Source organism: Phasianus colchicus, chromosome Z (assembly GCF_987193195.1).
Source record: "Phasianus colchicus chromosome Z, bPhaCol1.hap1.1, whole genome shotgun sequence".
Classification (NCBI taxonomy): domain Eukaryota; kingdom Metazoa; phylum Chordata; class Aves; order Galliformes; family Phasianidae; genus Phasianus; species Phasianus colchicus.
Window position 1 is genome coordinate 7057207 of NC_143476.1, and position 18968 is coordinate 7076174.

The following is an 18968-nucleotide window of genomic DNA, read 5'->3' on the forward strand; positions in this document are numbered from 1 at the left end:
GCTGGAGAGATGTTCCGCCTTCCTGAAGGACGCTGATCCAAAGGGAAGGAATCAAAGGAAGTCCAGGCTGGCTGTCCTTGTGGGCATCAGCTGCTGGCAGCTGCCTCTGTGCTGCCATGGGCAGGGCACAGCACACACAGTGTCTGCAGTTCCCTGTGTGACACTGGCCCTGGTGACCTGACAGCCATAGGGAGACAATAGAAAGCGCTGCCTCCCTCTGCCAGATGAGGCAAAGGTGAGAATCCCAGAATCACAGCATGGCCCGGGTTGGAAAGGAGCTCAAGGTTCATCAATCTCCAACCCTTGGCTCTCCAAGGGTGCACAGGGGGCTTTGTTCTCCCTGTGGTGCAGCTCCTCACATCCAACCTAAACCTCAACACCCCCCGTCTCAGTTTAAAGCCATTCCCCACTTGTCCCATCACTATCCACCCTCCAAAACAAAACACCTCGGCTGTTCAACACTGAAAGAGCAAAATAACCCACAGCTCTTACTTCCACTGTATGCATTTAATTCCAAACTTAAGGTCACAGGTTAATTACTCATGTGATCCTTCCTGACAGAAGAACTACTCGTAGTGATGTGTAGGAGTAAGGAACTGTTTGAAAAGGTCATGGACATATTAGAACTTGCAGCATTTATCTTAATAGATGCCTACATTGCAAAGCATTTTGTAAAACACACGTTACAAGTACTGTGCATTGGATTACACTATATCAAACTCTAAGTAACAATACAGGTTGCTTTTAAATCTACACTTACATGCTAACTCCTTGATAAAATTCCTGACTGCCTTCAGTTTTATAGCCAAAGCAGTGTTTGAGCTGGTAATGTACTCTTGAACAGCACTGCTGCCTTCAGCATTTGTATGTTTAGATCTGAAAAGAGAACTTGGTCATTATTTCACGATGAGAGAATCCCATATGACAAAACAGAATTACAAAAATCTGACAATACTGTAAAATGCCAGCGTAAGAATGTGGCTTTGATTTTTTTTTTTTTTTTTTTTTTTAAATGGTGAGTGTACCATTAATTCAAGACAAGAATTTTGTTTGTAAGTCGATCTCTATAACTGTTCTTGGCATCATTCTGTAGGATGAACTAGATACATGGAATTTGGCACTGGCTCCCCAGGGCAGTGGTTTGGCACTGAGCTGACAAAGGCCAAAGAGCATTTGCACAATGCTCTCAGACACAGGGCTTGACACATAGGAGGTCCGGTGTGGAACCAGGAGGTGGAATACATGATCCTCGAGGTCCCTTCCAAATAAAGATATTCCATGATCCTCTAATACTTATATTCCCAAGTCCTGTACACAGTGCTCAGATGCTTAATTGAAAGGTTCCATGAAACAGTGAGGTATCTATGTCCCTTTACCACTCAGTTATTCAATTTGCCACGTGGATCTTTTATCCAGTCACATTAAAAAACCCCTCAAAGTATTTCCTTCAGTCTTCCATTCTGATAGAGCTTTCTGGAGCAAATAAAGAGTTGCAACTCAGAATGTCCACACCTCCCTTCCTGCACCCTGCATACATTTTTCATTGCACTGTGATTACGTACCATTCTATTGTCACCCTCATTCTGTCATTATCTAGGCAGTTTACTGCCATTAAATTTTCCAGCAACAGATGCCCACAAGTACAGCCAGCCTGGACTTATTTCCAATACTTATCTTTGTCCTGATGTCCTTGTAGGAGCTGGGACATTTCTCCATCTCAGCAGCAGAGGGCAGGAGGGGTCCAAGGTGAGGGCACGCTCTCCTCTATTTTTCTGGCACTCAAAGACAAAGGGAACAAGAAAACCAGATGTGTTTCCCTGCCCATGGCAAACACCAGCCTTTCCATCCTTACAGTCCTTCCTGCCATCAGCACAGACATTTTGCTTTCTTGTGCCACTTCATCCCTTTAGCATCTGGCATTCTAACAAAAAAGTACTTACAAGGAATTTTAATATTTTCATATTAAATGTCAGAATTAGAACCATTATGTTTACCAAATATTTAAAACGTTCAACCCAGTGATAAGTGAAGTGATGTTGTATTTAGCATTCAGATAAGAACTTGTAAAGGAAGTAAAAAGTGCTGCTTTCATAAACTATAGTCTCATTGTCAGGCCTTGCGCTGTCTCAGCAGATTATTACAGAATGTTCATTCAAGCAGGAATTCAGAGATGCGTCTGAATTGATAACAACAACGAGTAATTAAGAAAGCTTGACTGCAGTCTGCTTGAGGATTCCAGTCTGAAGTGTGTTCCACCTGATGACAACTGGGAATGTCTTTCTCTCACCATTAGAACCATTGCACCTCTGACTAAACACATAGCTAATCACCACTGAAAACTAACTACATGTTGATTAACATTCAGAGAGATTGTGCAGGTGTCCTTTTAGGAACTGGCCTACAGTATGCTAAGAGGGATGGATGTGGGGACATTAGGATAACGTGCCCTCTGCCTTTTAAGACAGCCCCAGCAGAGCAGGTCAGCAGGCTGAAGAGCTGAGTGGGTCACCAGGGCTCAGAGACTTCACTCGGCCATCTGCAAGTTGAGGGACTTCAGCCCAAGCTGCCCTTTTCCATGCAGGCAAGGAGGCCAAGAGAAGGTGGATCGGCACGGTTCTGGTGCAGACAGGGGCTGCAGTGTGAGCAGGCCTACACAGACAAGGCTGTGCCCACACAGAGTGACAGCAGCTTTCGCTGTGAGCAGATTCCCAGGGGGCCTGAGCCATGGCAGTTCTTGATGGCAGCATGTTCCAATCAGCCCTGGAAGTCTTCTCTGGACGTCTGTCGCATTCTGGAATCCACACTGAGGACGCAGTCGCTGTGTCAGAGCAGCTGGCAGAGTCACGGGGAACCGTGACGTAGTTGGCCCAGGGAGCAACAACAAGGCCTGCACTGCTCAGCCAGCCCAGGCCAAAGGGGAGCACGAGAGAGAGCAGAGGAGAGAGGGGGGGAAAGAGGGCCAGGAAGGAAAGGCCTGTGCCTGAATGGACGTGTAGCAGCAGCTGCTGACAGCAAACTCGGTGATGGCAGGGGCACAGCAGAGCAGTGCAATGCTGGCAGCTTCCTGTGTCTTTCACACAGGCACTGCAGACATGGCCAGCACTGGGAGATCAGCAGAACTGCTGCACACCTCTGCCAGCCCAGGCCAGAGGAGTGCAGAACAGTGAGCTGCTGCTGAGGGGAGAGAGGATGGCCTGAGAGCTGACCTGAGAGGCAGGGCTGGCTGTGTTACAGCAGCCTCTGTGTCCTCCTCCTGTGTCTGTGAGGGCCAGAGGGCCAGAAGAGAACATGCCCAGACAACGAAGCCCTGCTGTCCTCTGCTGCTCAGCTGGAGAGATGTTCCGCCTTCCTGAAGGACGCTGATCCAAAGGGAAGGAATCAAAGGAAGTCCAGGCTGGCTGTCCTTGTGGGCATCAGCTGCTGGCAGCTGCCTCTGTGCTGCCATGGGCAGGGCACAGCACACACAGTGTTTGCAGTTCCCTGTGTGACACTGGCCCTGGTGACCTGACAGCCATAGGGAGACAAGAGAAAGAGCTGCCTCCCTCTGCCAGATGAGGCAAAGGTGAGAATCCCAGAATCACAGCATGGCCCGGGTTGGAAAGGAGCTCAAGGTTCATGAATCTCCAACCCTTGGCTCTCCAAGGGTGCACAGGGGGCTTTGTTCTCCCTGTGGTGCAGCTTCAGTGCCAACTCACAGCTGAGCTGGTTGGCACACTGTGACAGCCTGCCGCTCTGAAGCTCTTGGGGCAGTGCTCAGTTCTTTCTGAAGTACTCTGGAAATGCTGCTTCTCCTTCACCAAGTCTGTTTCCAGACAGACGTCTTTTTCTCCTCTGTACACACAAACAGTATCTTGTAACTCCCTGGCACAGTGCTCAGAAGTGATACTTCTGGAAGCACGTCAGAGAAAAGTGGCCTTGTCCCAGTGGACTTTCAGAGCAGATGAGAACAAGTCTTGGTTGACGGCTTTCTCCTGCTTCTGGAACTGCACAGGCAGGTTGTGTGTTGTCATACTTTATGCCAGAGTGCCAAACTGAAGCAGTTTCTGCAACCTCTTTTTTTCATACTTGTCACTCTTTGCTATTTCTGAGACCTTAACTTAGTCATTTTTAATGCGCTCTCATCTAAACTACTGTGTCCTCCAGTGTCAGTGTTGTATGAATCAGGACTGTGGGATTTCATCAGTGAAAGGATTCTGCTCTAATGACTGTCATTCTAAAGCTGATATTGTTTCTACCGCATCAGGCTTGCATTGAGCATCTTTGATCAACAGAGAAATCAGAAAAATTGCTTTTCCTATTGCAGTTTCCTTTTAACTAGTGATGAAAGCTGTCAGTTTATTTTTGGCACCAGAAATCCTGGGATGCAACCAGGTTAGATAAGAAGTGAAACTGAGTCAACAGTAAAGGAACATAGATGAGATAGCATCACACAGCTCTGGAAAAGATGTTCCAGCTCTGTGTCTACCTACACCTTCAGGAGATGAAAAGTACTGGCTTACTGAGGTGTCCTGGGTTGCAGGCTCTGTTAATCTCCATTTTTGGAAGAGCTGCTTGCAATAAATACCTTGTAAGGTGAATGAGCATGATAGAAGTAGGGTGTGAAAGAGATGGATTTGCTGTTTCCCCGAAGGTGCAGGAGTATTGCTGTGCCTACAGTCAGTAAACAAGGCAGAAATCACTGTGTTCCTCAGAATGAAAAGCAAAAGAATAAAAATCTTTTTGTGAGTGACAGCACGCCTGAATGAAGCACAAATCTAAACATTTAAAATAAGGGCTAGTGTCAAAGGGACTTGCAGTATTTCTCGTGAAGAAATATTTGATGCTTCTTTAGGAAAGTCATCATAACAAAAGTGTACTGATGTCTTTGCTGAGGATTTCCTTGGTTCCAGCCTGAAGGTGTGCGCAGGCATGAGCAGGCAGTGCTGAGCTGCAGGTGAGTGCCTGTGTCCCACAGCAGGAAACCCGTGGGTGTCTTCAGGGGTTTGAAATGGGCAGAGCTGTAAAACCTGTAGGCTTTCACTGAAATTGTCCTCTGCTTTATTTTGTAATCTTAGTTTCAGCAGTGCTTTCCAATATGATTTTCGTATGAATGCAGATACATGGGATAGGATTTAAAGTTTTTATGGTGCTGCTGTATAATTTTCTGTAGTCATCATAAGCCAAGAAAAAAATAAATGGTAATCAGGCAATCTATTAACAACCTGTGGCACGTGTCAAAACAATGAAATTCCTTGCAGGAAGACAATATTGCTATATAATAATGTAGCTATCCAAAACTGTTAATTATACTTGATGAGCTGGAGATAATCCTGGAATGGGGGACTTTGATCTTAGCCAAGAATAATAAAACTTATTATCATTCTTAAATTGGCAGCTGCTATCAAAAGCCTGTGTCTTACTTCCCTTTTAGTAACACTGGCTAAATCAGAGAAACTGATAAAAGAATTTCATGATTGCAGCTTAGGGATTCTTTCCCACTTGACCAGAAGTAATATATGTCCAAAAATGTCTGTAAATACTTTTTCTATATTCCTTGGCCAGATGTATTGATATTTGAGATGAATGGCAAAAACATTTTGCGTACATAGATAAGCAATGCAAATTTGCTGGATTGTTTTAGAGAAAAAAGCTCCGGTTATCTGATCGTTTCCATGCAGAAATAAGATTTACAGAAAAATTCTCATTATTATTATTCATGCATGAATAAGTTCAAAAAAGAGATGTGGGGGATGTTGTTTCAATTCCAGCTGATTGTAGGAAGGACTGTCAGGATGGAAAGGCTAGTGTCTGCCATGGGCAAAGAAACACTTCTGGTTTTCATGTTCCCTTTGTCTTTGAGTACAAGAGGCCATAAGGAGAGTGTGCCCTAAACTTGGACCTTTTTTGACCATTGCAGCAGAGATGGAGAAGTGTTCAACCTTCTAGAAGGACATCAGGACAAAGATATGTAATGCAAATAAGTCCAGGTTGGCTGTCCTTGTGGGCATCAGCTGCTGACATCTGCATAGTTGTTGCTATGGGAATGGCAGAACAGGTGGAATGTTGCATTTTTTTGTGAGAGACAAGCACTGGTGAATTTAAAGCCAGAGGAGAATAATAGAAAGAGCATCACCTCCCTGCCAGATTAGGCAAAGGTGAGTGAGATGTTGTTTCAATTAGTGCTGATGTCAGGAAGGACTATAAGGATGGAAAGGCTGGTGTTATCCATGGGCAGGGAAACACATCTGGTTTTCATCTTAGCTTTCTCTTTGTGTGCCAGAAAAAGAGGAGAGTGTGCCCTAACCTTGGACCCCTCCTGCCCTCTTCTGCTGAGATGGAGCAATGTTCCAGCTTCTAGAAGGACATCAGGACAAAGATATGTAATGAAAGTAAGTCCAGGCTGGCTGTCCTTGTGGGCATCAGCTGCTGGCATCTGCATTGCTGCTGCCATGAGCATGGCACAGCAGGTAAAAGATTGCTTTTCCTTGTGTGACACAGGAGCTCTTGAGTTGAAAGCTAGAGGGATGCAATAGAAAGAGCTGCAACCTCTGCCAGACATGGCAAAGGTGAGTGGGATGTTGTTTCAATTAGTGCTGATGTCAGGAGGACTGTAAGAATGGAAAGGCTGGTGTTTGCCATGGGCAGGGAAACACATCTGGTTTTTCTCTTCCTCTTTGTCTTTGTGTGCCAGATGAACTGGGGAGAGTGTGCCCTAAACTTGGACCCCTCCTGCCCTCTTCTGCTGAGATGGAGAAATGTTCCAGCTTGTAGAAGGACATCAGGACAAAGATATGTAATGAAAATAAGTCCAGGCTGGCTGTCCTTGTGGGCATCAGCTGCTGGCATCTGCATTGCTGTTGCCATGAGCATGGCAAAGCAGGTAAAAGATTGCTTTTCCTTGTGTGACACAGGAGCTCTTGACTTGAAAGCTAGAGGGATGTAATAGAAGGAGCTGCAACCTCTGTCAGACATGGCAAAGGTGAGTGGGATGTTGTTTTAGTTGCTGCTGATGTTAGGAAGGACTGCAAGGATGGAAAGGGTGGTGTTTGCCATGGGCAGGGAAAGACATCTGGTTTTCATCTTCTCTTTGTGTGCCAGAAAAAGAGGAGAGTGTGCCTGCAACATGGACTCCTCCTGCCCTTTGCTGCTCAGAGGGTGAAACGTGCCAGCTTCTAGAAGGACATCAGGACAAAGATATGTAATGAAAATAAGTCCAGGCTAGATGTCCTTGTGGGCATCAGCTGCTGGCATCTGCATTGCTGCTGCCATGAGCATGGCAAAGCAGGTAAAAGACTGCATTTCCTTGTGTGACACAGGAGCTCCTGACTTGAAAGCTAGAGGGATGCAATAGAAAGAGCTGCAACCTCTGCCAGACATGGCAAAGGTGAGTGGGATGTTGTTTCAATTAGTGCTGATGTCAGGAGGACTGTAAGGATGGAAAGGGTGGTGTTTGCCATGGGCAGGGAAAGACATCTGGTTATCATCTTCTCTTTGTGTGCCAGATAAAGAGCAGAGTGTGCCCTCACCTTGGACCCCTGCTGCCCTCTTCTGCTGAGATGGTGAAATGTTCCAGCTTCTAGAAGGACATCAGGACAAAGATATGTAATGAAAATAAGTCCAAGCGTGTCTGTCCTTGTAAGCATCAGATGCTGGCATCTGCATTGCTGCTGCCATGAGCATGGCACAGCAGGTAAAAGATTGCTTTTCCTTGTGTGACACAGGAGCTCTTGACTTGACAGCTAGAGGGATGTAATAGAAGGAGCTGCAACCTCTGCCAGACATGGCAAAGGTGAGTGGGATGTTGTTTCAGTTGCTGCTGATGTTAGGAAGGACTGTAAGGATGGAAAGGGTGGTGTTTGCCATGGGCAGGGAAAGACATCTGGTTTTCATCTTCTCTTTGTGTGCCAGAAAAAGAGGAGAGTGTGCCTGCAACTTGGACCCCTCCTGCCCACTTCTGCTGAGATGGTGAAATGTTCCAGCTTCTAGAAGGACATCAGGACAAAGATATGTAATGAAAATAAGTCCAGGCTGGCTGTCCTTGTGGGCATCAGCTGCTGGCATCTGCATTGCTGCTGCCATGAGCATGGCACAGCAGGTAAAAGATTGCTTTTCCTTGTGTGACACAGGAGCTCTTGACTTGAAAGCTAGAGGGATGTAATAGAAGGAGCTGCAACCTCTGCCAGACATGGCAAAGGTGAGTGGGATGTTGTTTCAATTAGTGCTGATGTCAGGAAGGACTGTAAGGATGGAAAGGCTGGTGTTTGCCATGGGCAGGGAAACACATCTGGTTTACATCTTCTCTTTGTTTTCCAGAAAAAGAAGAGAATGTTCCTGCAACTTGGACCCCTCCTGCCCTTTGCTGCTCAGAGGGAGAAATGTGCCAGCTTCTAGAAGGACATCAGGACAAAGATATGTAATGAAAATAAGTCCAGGCTGGCTGTCCTTGTGGGCATCAGCTGCTGGCATCTGCATTGGTGTTGCCATGAGCATGGCAAAGCAGGTAAAAGATTGCTTTTCCTTGTGTGACACAGGAGCTCTTGACTTGACAGCTAGAGGGATGTAATAGAAGGAGCTGCAACCTCTGCCAGACATGGCAAAGGTGAGTGGGATGTTGTTTCAATTAGTGCTGATGTCAGGAAGGACTGTAAGGATGGAAAGGCTGGTGTTTGCCATGGGCAGGGAAACACATCTGGTTTTCATCTTCTCTTTCTCTTTGATTGCCAGATAAACAGGGGAGAGTGTGCCCTCACCTTGGAACTCACCAGCCCTCTGCTGCTCATAGGGAGAAATGTCCCAGCTTCTAGAAGGACATCAGGACAAAGATATGTAATGAAAATTAGTCCAGGCTGGCTGTCCTTGTGGGCATCAGCTGCTGGCATCTGCATTGCTGCTGCCATGAGCATGGCACAGCAGGTTAAATATTGCTTTTCCTTGTGTGACACAGGAGCTCTTGACTTGACAGCTAGAGGGATGCAATAGAAAGAGCTGCAACCTCTGCCAGACATGGCAAAGGTGAGTGGGATGTTGTTTCAATTAGTGCTGATGTCAGGAGGACTGTAAGGATGGAAAGGGTGGTGTTTGCCATGGGCAGGGAAACACATCTGGTTTTCATCTTCTCTTTGTGTGCCAGAAAAAGAGGAGAGTGTGCGTGCAACATGGACCCCTCCTGCCCTCTGCTGCTCAGAGGGTGAAATGTGCCAGCTTCTAGAAGGACATCAGGACAAACATATGTAATGAAAATAAGTCCAGGCTGGCTGTCCTTGTAAGCATCAGATGCTGGCATCTGCATTGCTGCTGCCATGAGCATGGCACAGCAGGTAAAAGATTGCTTTTCCTTGTGTGACACAGGAGCTCTTGACTTGACAGCTAGAGGGATGTAATAGAATGATCTGCAACCTCTGCCAGACATGGCAAAGGTGAGTGGGATGTTGTGTCAATTAGTGCTGATGTCAGGATGGACTGTAAGTATGGAAAGGCTGGTGTTTGCCATGGGCAGGGAAAGACATCTGGTTTTCATCTTCTCTTTGTGTGCCAGAAAAAGAGGAGAGTGTGCCTGCAACTTGGACCCCTGCTGCCCTCTTCTGCTCAGATGGTGAAATGTTCCAGCTTGTAGAAGGACATCAGGACAAAGATATGTAATGAAAATAAGTCCAGGCTGGCTGTCCTTGTGGGCATCAGCTGCTGGCATCTGCATTGCTGCTGCCATGAGCATGGCACAGCAGGTAAAAGATTGCTTTTCCTTGTGTGACACAGGAGCTCTTGACTTGAAAGCTAGAGGGATGCAATAGAAAGAGCTGCAACCTCTGCCAGACATGGCAAAGGTGAGTGGGATGTTGTTTCCATTTCTGCTGATGTCAGGAAGGACTGTAAGGATGGAAAGGCTGGTGTTTGCCATGGGCAGGGAAAGACATCTGGTTTTCATCTTCTCTTTGTGTGCCAGAAAAAGAGGAGAGTGTGCCTGCAACTTGGACCCCTCCTGCCCTCTTCTGCTGAGATGGTGAAATGTTCCAGCTTGTAGAACGACAACAGGACAAAGATATGTAATGAAAATAAGTGAAAGCGTGTCTGTCCTTGTAAGCATCAGATGCTGGCATCTGCATTGCTGCTGCCATGAGCATGGCACAGCAGGTAAAAGATTGCTTTTCCTTGAGTCACACAGGAGCTCTTGACTTGACAGCTAGAGGGATGCAATAGAAAGAGCTGCAACCTCTGCCAGACATGGCAAAGGTGAGTGGGATGTTGTTTCAATTAGTGCTGATGTCAGGAAGGACTGTAAGGATGGAAAGGCTGGTGTTTGCCATGGGCAGGGAAACACATCTGGTTTTCATCTTCTCTTTGTGTGCCAGAAAAAGAGGAGAGTGTGCCTGCAACTTGGACCCCTCCTGCCCTCTTCTGCTGAAATGGTGAAATATTCCAGCTTGTAGAAGGACATCAGGACAAAGACATGTAATGAAAATAAGTCCAGGCTGGCTGTCCTTGTGGGCATCAGCTGCTGGCATCTGCATTGCTGCTGCCATGAGCATGGCACAGCAGGTAAAAGATTGCTTTTCCTTGTGTGACACAGGTGCTCTTGACTTGACAGCTAGAGGGATGCAATAGAAAGGGCTGCAACCTCTGCCAGACATGGCAAAGGTGAGTGGGATGTTGTTTCAATTAGTGCTGATGTCAGGAAGGACTGTAAGGATGGAAAGGGTGGTGTTTGCCATGGGCAGGGAAACACATCTGGTTTTCATCTTCTCTTTCTCTTTGTGTGCCAGATAAACAGGGGAGAGTGTGCCCTCACCTTGGAACTCACCAGCCCTCTGCTGCTCATAGGGAGAAATGTCCCAGCTTCTAGAAGGACATCAGGACAAAGATATGTAATGAAAATTAGTCCAGGCTGGCTGTCCTTGTGGGCATCAGCTGCTGGCATCTGCATTGCTGCTGCCATGAGCATGGCACAGCAGGTAAAAGATTGCTTTTCCTTGTGTGACACAGGAGCTCTTGACTTGAAAGCTAGAGGGATGCAACAGAAAGAGTTGCAACCTCTGCCAGACATGGCAAAGGTGAGTGGGATGTTGTTTTAGTTGCTGCTGATGTTAGGAAGGACTGTAAGGATGGAAAGGGTGGTGTTTGCCATGGGCAGGGAAACACATCTGGTTTTCATCTTCTCTTTGTGTGCCAGAAAAAGAGGAGAGTGTGCGTGCAACATGGTCACCTCCTGCCCTCTGCTGCTCAGAGGGTGAAATGTTCCAGCTTCTAGAAGGACATCAGGACAAAGATATGTAATGAAAATAAGTGCAGGCTGGCTGTCCTTGTGGGCATCAGCTGCTGGCATCTGCATTGCTGCTGCCATGAGCATGGCACAGCAGGTAAAAGATTGCTTTTCCTTGTGTGACACAGGAGCTCTTGACTTGACAGCTAGAGGGATGCAATAGAAAGAGCTGCAACCTCTGCCAGACATGGCAAAGGTGAGTGGGATGTTGTTTCAATTAGTGCTGATGTCAGGAAGGACTGTAAGGATGGAAAGGCTGGTGTTTGCCATGGGCAGGGAAACACATCTGGTTTTCATCTTCTCTTTGTGTGCCAGAAAAAGAGGAAAGTGTGCCTGCAACATGGACCCCTCCTGCCCTTTGCTGCTCAGAGGGTTAAATGTGCCAGCTTCTAGAAGGACATCAGGACAAAGATATGTAATGAAAATAAGTCCAGGCTGGCTGTCCTTGTGGGCATCAGCTGCTGGCATCTGCATTGCTGCTGCCATGAGCATGGCAAAGCAGGTAAAAGATTGCTTTTCCTTGTGTGACACAGGAGCTCTTGACTTGACAGCTAGAGGGATGTAATAGAATGTGCTGCAACCTCTACCAGACATGGCAAAGGTGAGTGGGATGTTGTTTTAATTAGTGCTGATGTCAGGAAGGACTGTAAGGATGGAAAGGCTGGTGTTTGCCATGGGCAGGGAAACACATCTGGTTTTCATCTTCTCATTCTCTTTGAGTGCCAGATAAACAGGGGAGATTGTGCCCTCACCTTGGAACTCACCAGCCCTCTTCTGCTCAGAGGGAGAAATGTCCCAGCTTGTAGAAGGACATCAGGACAAAGATATGTAATGAAAATAAGTCCAGGCTGGCTGTCCTTGTGGGCATCAGATGCTGGCATCTGCATTGCTGCTGCCATTAGCATGGCAAAGCAGGTAAAAGATTGCTTTTCCTTGTGTGACACAGGAGCTCTTGACTTGAAAGCTAGAGGGATGTAATAGAAGGAGCTGCAACCTCTGCCAGACATGGCAAAGGTGAGTGGGATGTTGTTTTAGTTGCTGCTGATGTTAGGAAGGACTGTAAGGATGGAAAGGGTGGTGTTTGCCATGGGCAGGGAAACACATCTGGTTTTCATCTTCTCTTTGAGTACCAGAAAAAGAGGAGAGTGTGCCTGCATCTTGGACCCCTGCTGCCCACTTCTGCTGAGATGGAGAAATGTTCCAGCTTCTAGAAGGACATCAGGACAAAGATATGTAATGAATATAATTCCAGGCTAGATGTCCTTGTGGGCATCAGCTGCTGGCATCTGCATTGCTGCTGCCATGAGCATGGCACAGCAGGTAAAAGATTGCTTTTCCTTGTGTGACACAGGAGCTCTTGACTTGACAGCTAGAGGGATGTAATAGACAGAGCTGCAACCTCTGCCAGACATGGCAAAGGTGAGTGGGATGTTGTTTCAATTAGTGCTGATGTCAGGAAGGACTGTAAGGATGGAAAGGCTGGTGTTTGCCATGGGCAGGGAAACACTGCTGGTTTTCATCTTCTCTTTCTCTTTGAGTGCCAGACAAACAGGGGAGAGTGTGCCCTCACCTTGGAACTCTCCTGCCCTCTTCTGCTGAGATGGAGAAATGTGCCAGCTTCTAGAAGGACATCAGGACAAAGATATGTAATGAAAATAAGTCCAGGCTGGCTGTCCTTGTGGGCATCAGCTGCTGGCATCTGCACTGGTGTTGCCATGAGCATGGCTCAGCAGGTAAATGATTGCTTTTCCTTGTGTGACACAGGAGCTCTTGACTTGAAAGCTAGAGGGATGCAATAGAAAGAGCTGCAACCTCTACCAGACATGGCAAAGGTGAGTGGGATGTTGTTTCAATTAGTGCTGATGTCAGGAGGACTGTAAGGATGGAAAGGCTGGTGTTTGCCATGGGCAGGGAAACACATCTGGTTTTCATTTTCTCTTTCTCTTTAAGTGCCAGATAAACAGGGGAGAGTGTGCCCTCACCTTGGACCCCTCCTGCCCTTTGCTGCTCAGAGGGTGAAATGTGCCAGCTTCTAGAAGGACATCAGGACAAAGATATGTAATGAAAATAAGTCCAAGCGTGTCTGTCCTTGTAAGCATCAGATGCTGGCATCTGCATTGCTGCTGCCATGAGCATGGCAAAGCAGGTAAAAGATTGCTTTTCCTTGTGTGACAGAGGAGCTCTTGACTTGACAGCTAGAGGGATGTAATAGAAGGAGCTGCAACCTATGCCAGACATGGCAAAGGTGAGTGGGATGTTGTTTCAATTAGTGCTGATGTCAGGAAGGACTGTAAGGATGGAAAGGCTGGTGTTTGCCATGGGCAGGGAAACACTGCTGGTTTTCATCTTCTCTTTCTCTTTGAGTGCCAGACAAACAGGGGAGAGTGTGCCCTCACCTTGGAACTCTCCTGCCCTCTTCTGCTGAGATGGAGAAATGTGCCAGCTTCTAGAAGGACATCAGGACAAAGATATGTAATGAAAATAAGTCCAGGCTGGCTGTCCTTGTGGGCATCAGCTGCTGGCATCTGCATTGCTGCTGCCATGAGCATGGCAAAGCAGGTAAAAGATTGCTTTTCCTTGTGTGACACAGGTTCTGATAAAATGAAAGCTGGAGGGATGAAATAGAAATTGCAACAACCTCTGCCAGACATGGCAAAGGTGAGTGGGATGTTGTTTTAATTAGTGCTGATGTCAGGAAGGACTGTAAGGATGGAAAATCTGGTGTTTGCCATGGGCAGGGAAACACATCTGGTTTTCATATTCTCATTGTGTGCCAGAAAAAGAGGAGAGTGTGCCCTCACCTTGGAACTCCCCTGCCCTCCTCTGCTGAGATGGAGAAATCTTCCAGCTTGTAGAAGGACATCAGGACAAAGATATGTAATGAAAATAAGTCCAGGCTGGCTGTCCTTGTGGGCATCAGCTGCTGGCATCTGCATTGCTGCTGACATGAGCATGGCAAAGCAGGTAAAAGATTGCTTTTCCTTGTGTGACACAGGAGCTCTTGACTTGATAGCTAGAGGGATGCAATAGAAAGAGCTGCAACCTCTGCCAGACATGGCAAAGGTGAGTGGGATGTTGTTTCAATTAGTGCTGATGTCAGGAAGGACTGTAAGGATGGAAAGGCTGGTGTTTGCCATGGGCAGGGAAACACATCTGGTTTTCATTTTCTCTTTCTCTTTGAGTGCCAGATAAACAGGGGAGAGTGTGCCCTCACCTTGGACCCCTCCTGCCCTCTTCTGCTGAGATGGAGAAATGTTCCAGCTTCTAGAAGGACATCAGGAGAAAGATATGTAATGAAAATAAGTCCAGGCTGGCGTTCCTTGTGGGCATCAGCTGCTGGCATCTGCATTGCTGCTGCCATGAGCATGGCAAAGCAGGTAAGGGATTGCTTTTCCTTGTGGGACAGCTGTTAAGCCATTCTGATTCACCCTTTGCATCCACAGCATACAGTTTTTTCCCACACTGCTGTTTCTATCCAGCAATGTGCATATGTGCAGTGCTACAGATGTTGGTGGTCCTGCCTGTGGCAGGGAGTTGGAGATTCCTGATCCTTGAGGTCCTTTCCAACCAGTGCCATTCTGTGTGTGTGTGTGTGACTGGCTAAACACCAATTGTTGCTAGCTCAGCAGGTATACTACTAATTATTGAACGTCTGACAGCTGCTTATCAACACTTGGCCACTATTTCTGGACAGCTGCTCATCCCTGAATAGAGAGAAGTTTGGAAGGAGGACAGAGGGGAGTCTCTTGATGCCTGCCTGTTGCATCCCAACCTGCCCACAGAGTGAGTCAGTTCGGCCTTGTGTGGAGGCCCTGGCTTCTTTGGAGTCTGTTTTTCTTTTGCTGAGCTTCTCCTATCCAAACAGAATGGCCTTACAACATGCTTTCTGGTCCTTAATGCTATACCCATGCAATTTGTAACTATTACAGTTCTGTAAGTGAGAATTGATCACATGATTGAACAACTGTATTTCTAAAATATGTTATGAAATAACTTATTTTTACTAATACTAATGAAGTCTTTCTACTTTTTCAAACTGTTTCTAAGGGCAAATTACTAAACACATGGTGCTGTACTGCTTCTGTCCAATCCCACATTTGATACCCAGAGCAGAAACAACATTCCATCCTACAGCATTAGCTAGTTCAGAGGTACCAGACGTGTATCTGGATGTGGCTGTTGTGCATAACTGGGGCTGAGGGATCAGAAATGACAGCTCCACTCTTGGAGACCACAGAGTTAAAATGGAAAGATAAAATAGTTGCAGGGCAATTGTTCTCTGTGCCTGAAGCAGGGACCGATTTATGGGGGAGAGATTTAACAGTTAAATGAGGATTACAGCTGCAAGTCTGTGAAACAGATATCAGGGGTCAATGAATGTGTTAACAGCTGTGATGAAGAAGAAATGAATCCAAAGCTGTGGGCAGGGGAAGGAAATCGGGGTGGACTCACAATTTTCCCTTACAAAGAACTGCCCAAGGAGGGAGTGGAGCTGTGAAGCAGTGAAACAATATCCCATAGCCTTAGAAGGGAGAGTGGGTCTAAAAGCTGTAACACAGACACTGGTTAAGGATGGTCTTCTGGAACCTTGTCTGTGGCCTTATAACACCCCAATCCTGTCGGCACGGAAGGCAGACGGCACGTATCGGCTGGTGCAAGATGTAAGGAAATGACTGAACCCGTTCTCAAAAGACAGCCTGTGGTTCCTAACCCCTATACCCTAATGAGTCAGATCCCACACGGACAGCAGTGGTTTGGTGTGAGAGACCTCAAAGATGCTTTCCGAACAGCCTTTGGACTCAGAGAGAAATGGCTGCGTTTGTATGAGGACACATTGTAATCCTATCGTGATTCGTGATGATACTGTAGATACTGGAACTCGTGCTAATCCTTGTCTTTGCAGCATTTGAAGCAAGCAGCTGGTGCTGCTGTCATGCAGAAAGCTCCCTTCCAACCACTCAGCAAGCATTTGGATGAGACAGCTTCCTGCTGGGGAGCCCTCCGACATCACTGCTGCCTCCTCCAGAACCATACCTGCAGATGCTTCAGAGCTCTTCAGCATGGACTTCCTTCCTCCCATCAGCAGCTGCTCCTGCACTGACCTTCATTCACACTGGGATACCATCTGCTTCCAGCAGGAGCTGACCTGCGAGACAGAGAAAGGAAACGTGGGATGAGCACCAATGCAGAAGCACAAGGCTGTGTCACCACCACGTCTTGCAGCCTTGGGAAGTCAGCTGCAACTGCAGCCTTGGTCAGAATTCTTTTGCTTTGGGGAACAGATGGACTCGGAATGGAAGGACACGAGAAAAATGACATCTGTTTGAGCTCAGCAGACTTGAGAGGTGGGCCTGGGTGAACCTCATGAGGTTCAGCACAGCCAAGTGCAAGGTTTGGCATTTGGGCCGGAGGAATCCCAGGCATTCTTTTGTCATCGTGGTGGTTTCCAATAGACCCCAACAATGAGACATCAGGTCGCCGTGTGGGCTCCTGGGTGACACTGCCATTTCCCAGCCATTGCAGCCTAGGGGCAAATAAAGTAAAATACTTCAGAAAGATCTCACACTGATTGCATATTTTACTGTTCTTTTACACAAAACAGAAGGGGAGGGCAGCAGATGCATGCAGCTGCATCAACACCCAGGCTGCTAAAGGAATGGAAAGACAGAAACATCAAATATCAATGCGTTATTCTAATGCAAAAAGGGAAGCTTTTTTCAATGTTACCTTTTATCATGTAAAATAAGCAGTTGGCACTCTAAGGGAAATCCTGGGCCCCACGTTCTGGCAATGTGGCAATCTGGACTCAGATGTGAATGATCCAAACAATCCATTCCAGATTTTAACATCCCTTATATGCATTCACAAGTTTTCTCTCTTGACTTCCCCTTACAGCCGTTAGATGCCAGCAAAACATCCCACAAACACTCCTTAACTCTGTGCACACAGGCACCCATCCAACCAGAGCCATCAGTCATTCCCAGCCATGCGCTCTTCCTCCAATCATGGTCAGCATCACACGGCCGTCACGCAGCTCACTTGACTCAGTTTTTCTCTTCTTTCTGGAGGTGTCCTTGCTTCTCAGCCTTACCTTCTCGTGATGTTTATCTCGCTCTGCAGCTCCTGCTCTCAATAGGCTTTCTTGGATTCCCGCATGACAGGCACAAAATGCAGCCACAGCCCCTGCCACCAAGGTCAGCTCTTCAGCACACATTACCTGAGGAGCACTTGGCAACTCATGCAACCTGAGCAGTGCCAGGAAGACTGTTTCACTTCTGCTTCCCCTGGCTCAGAAATTCATTTTCCTACCTAGAAAATGGGAAAAAAAAGAAAAAATATCCTGACATAAAGCAGACACAATTGATACTATGGAATTCTGGAAGGCAAGGGATTTGCCCTCTATGATGAGAAGTTGACTGCAAAGAACTAAGAAGAGCCATGAGCAGGTTGTGAACTTGTGGGTAAAATTAGGAAGTGCAGCAGTGCAGGGCTTCTGGAGGTGAGGGTCTGCTACAGCCGCCTGGAAAGAGAGCCTGTTGGTGGGAGCTGCTTACTGCAGCCAGCAGAAGCATCGCACTCACTGACTCTCATCCTGATGGGGGATTCCAGTCAGTCTGGGAAATCAGCATGGCTGGCTGCAAGCAATCTGACAGACTCCTGGAGTGCAGTGAGAATCACTCTGTGGTGCAGGCATTGGGCACAGCAAGCAGAAGGGAAGCATTGCTGGACATGGTGCACACCAGGGGTTACGACAGGAGGCGGTCAGGGCTGCAGTGACCATGCCCTCCTTGAGTTGGTGATCTCAAGGAATGCGGGCCTGGCAGGAAGCAAAGGCAGGAGCCTGAACTTCAGGAGAGCCAGCTGCAGGCTGTTCCAGGAATTCTTGGACGAGATCCTCTGGACAACTGTTTGTAGGGGCAAAGGGATGGAAAAGAGCTGGTCACTTTCTCAGAAAAAAACTTGCTCAGGTTGCAGGCTGAGCTGCAGGAGAGGAAGGGGAGGAGGTGCCAGCACGGCTCTGCACGATGCTCTGCCACACTGGGCAGCTTGATCATGGCTCAGCAGTGGGATCTGATGTGGAGAAGGGGAGAAGGAAATCAAGGATGGGAGGGAACCATCAGACACAGTCGGTGAGTGTCTGTGAAGTCTTGCAGACCCAGAGATTCCCAGGTTGTTTCTGCTTGCGTAGCATCTTTGTGCTGCAGGGTGAGCAAAAGGTTCTGCTGCTTGATTCTTCTGCAGGAGCCGCCTAAAAGGGAAATGGCCACTGAGCTGCAGACCAAGCAGTACTGCCTGACGTTGGCCAGGGGGAGCTTCTCCTGCCGCAGTGTGATGATGACAGGTCTGGAGATGATCTGCAGGGCCAGTTCGTAGATGGGAGCCAGGAAAGGACATGATGGGAGGAGAGAGGTGTTAAAGAACAGCCAACGCATGGAAATGCATCAGAAAGCCCTGAAAAGCATCACAAAGCCACAGCCAGGAAGCTTGGGAGTATCATGAGCAGCATCCAGGATGCGAGAGATTATTTGCTACCATGCCAAATGGTAGCAGAGCTCCCCCTGCAGACATCCCAAAGCCAGACAAAACAGGAACAAACCCGGAGCTGTGCTGCACGCACCCCACGGCCACAGCATTGCAAGCTGAGGTGCCTTGCTGTGTGCTGCATTCATCCCAATCTGTTTGAATGAAGGCACTGGAGGCAGTCAAGGCGTTGATTGAGCACGAGTGTGCTTTT

General features: G+C 47.4%; 2 long non-coding RNA genes across 2 annotated transcripts in view; both read left to right on the plus strand.

The window, feature by feature from the left end:
• LOC149912352 (uncharacterized) overlaps window positions 1-18968 on the plus strand; it is a 73372-nt gene that overhangs the window by 36653 nt on the left and 17751 nt on the right. The window lies entirely within an intron of this gene.
• Window positions 12860-15127, plus strand: LOC149912355 (uncharacterized). The gene is made up of 3 exons (XR_016462124.1): window positions 12860-13065; window positions 13184-13478; window positions 14011-15127. It is a non-coding gene; the product is annotated as an uncharacterized LOC149912355 (long non-coding RNA).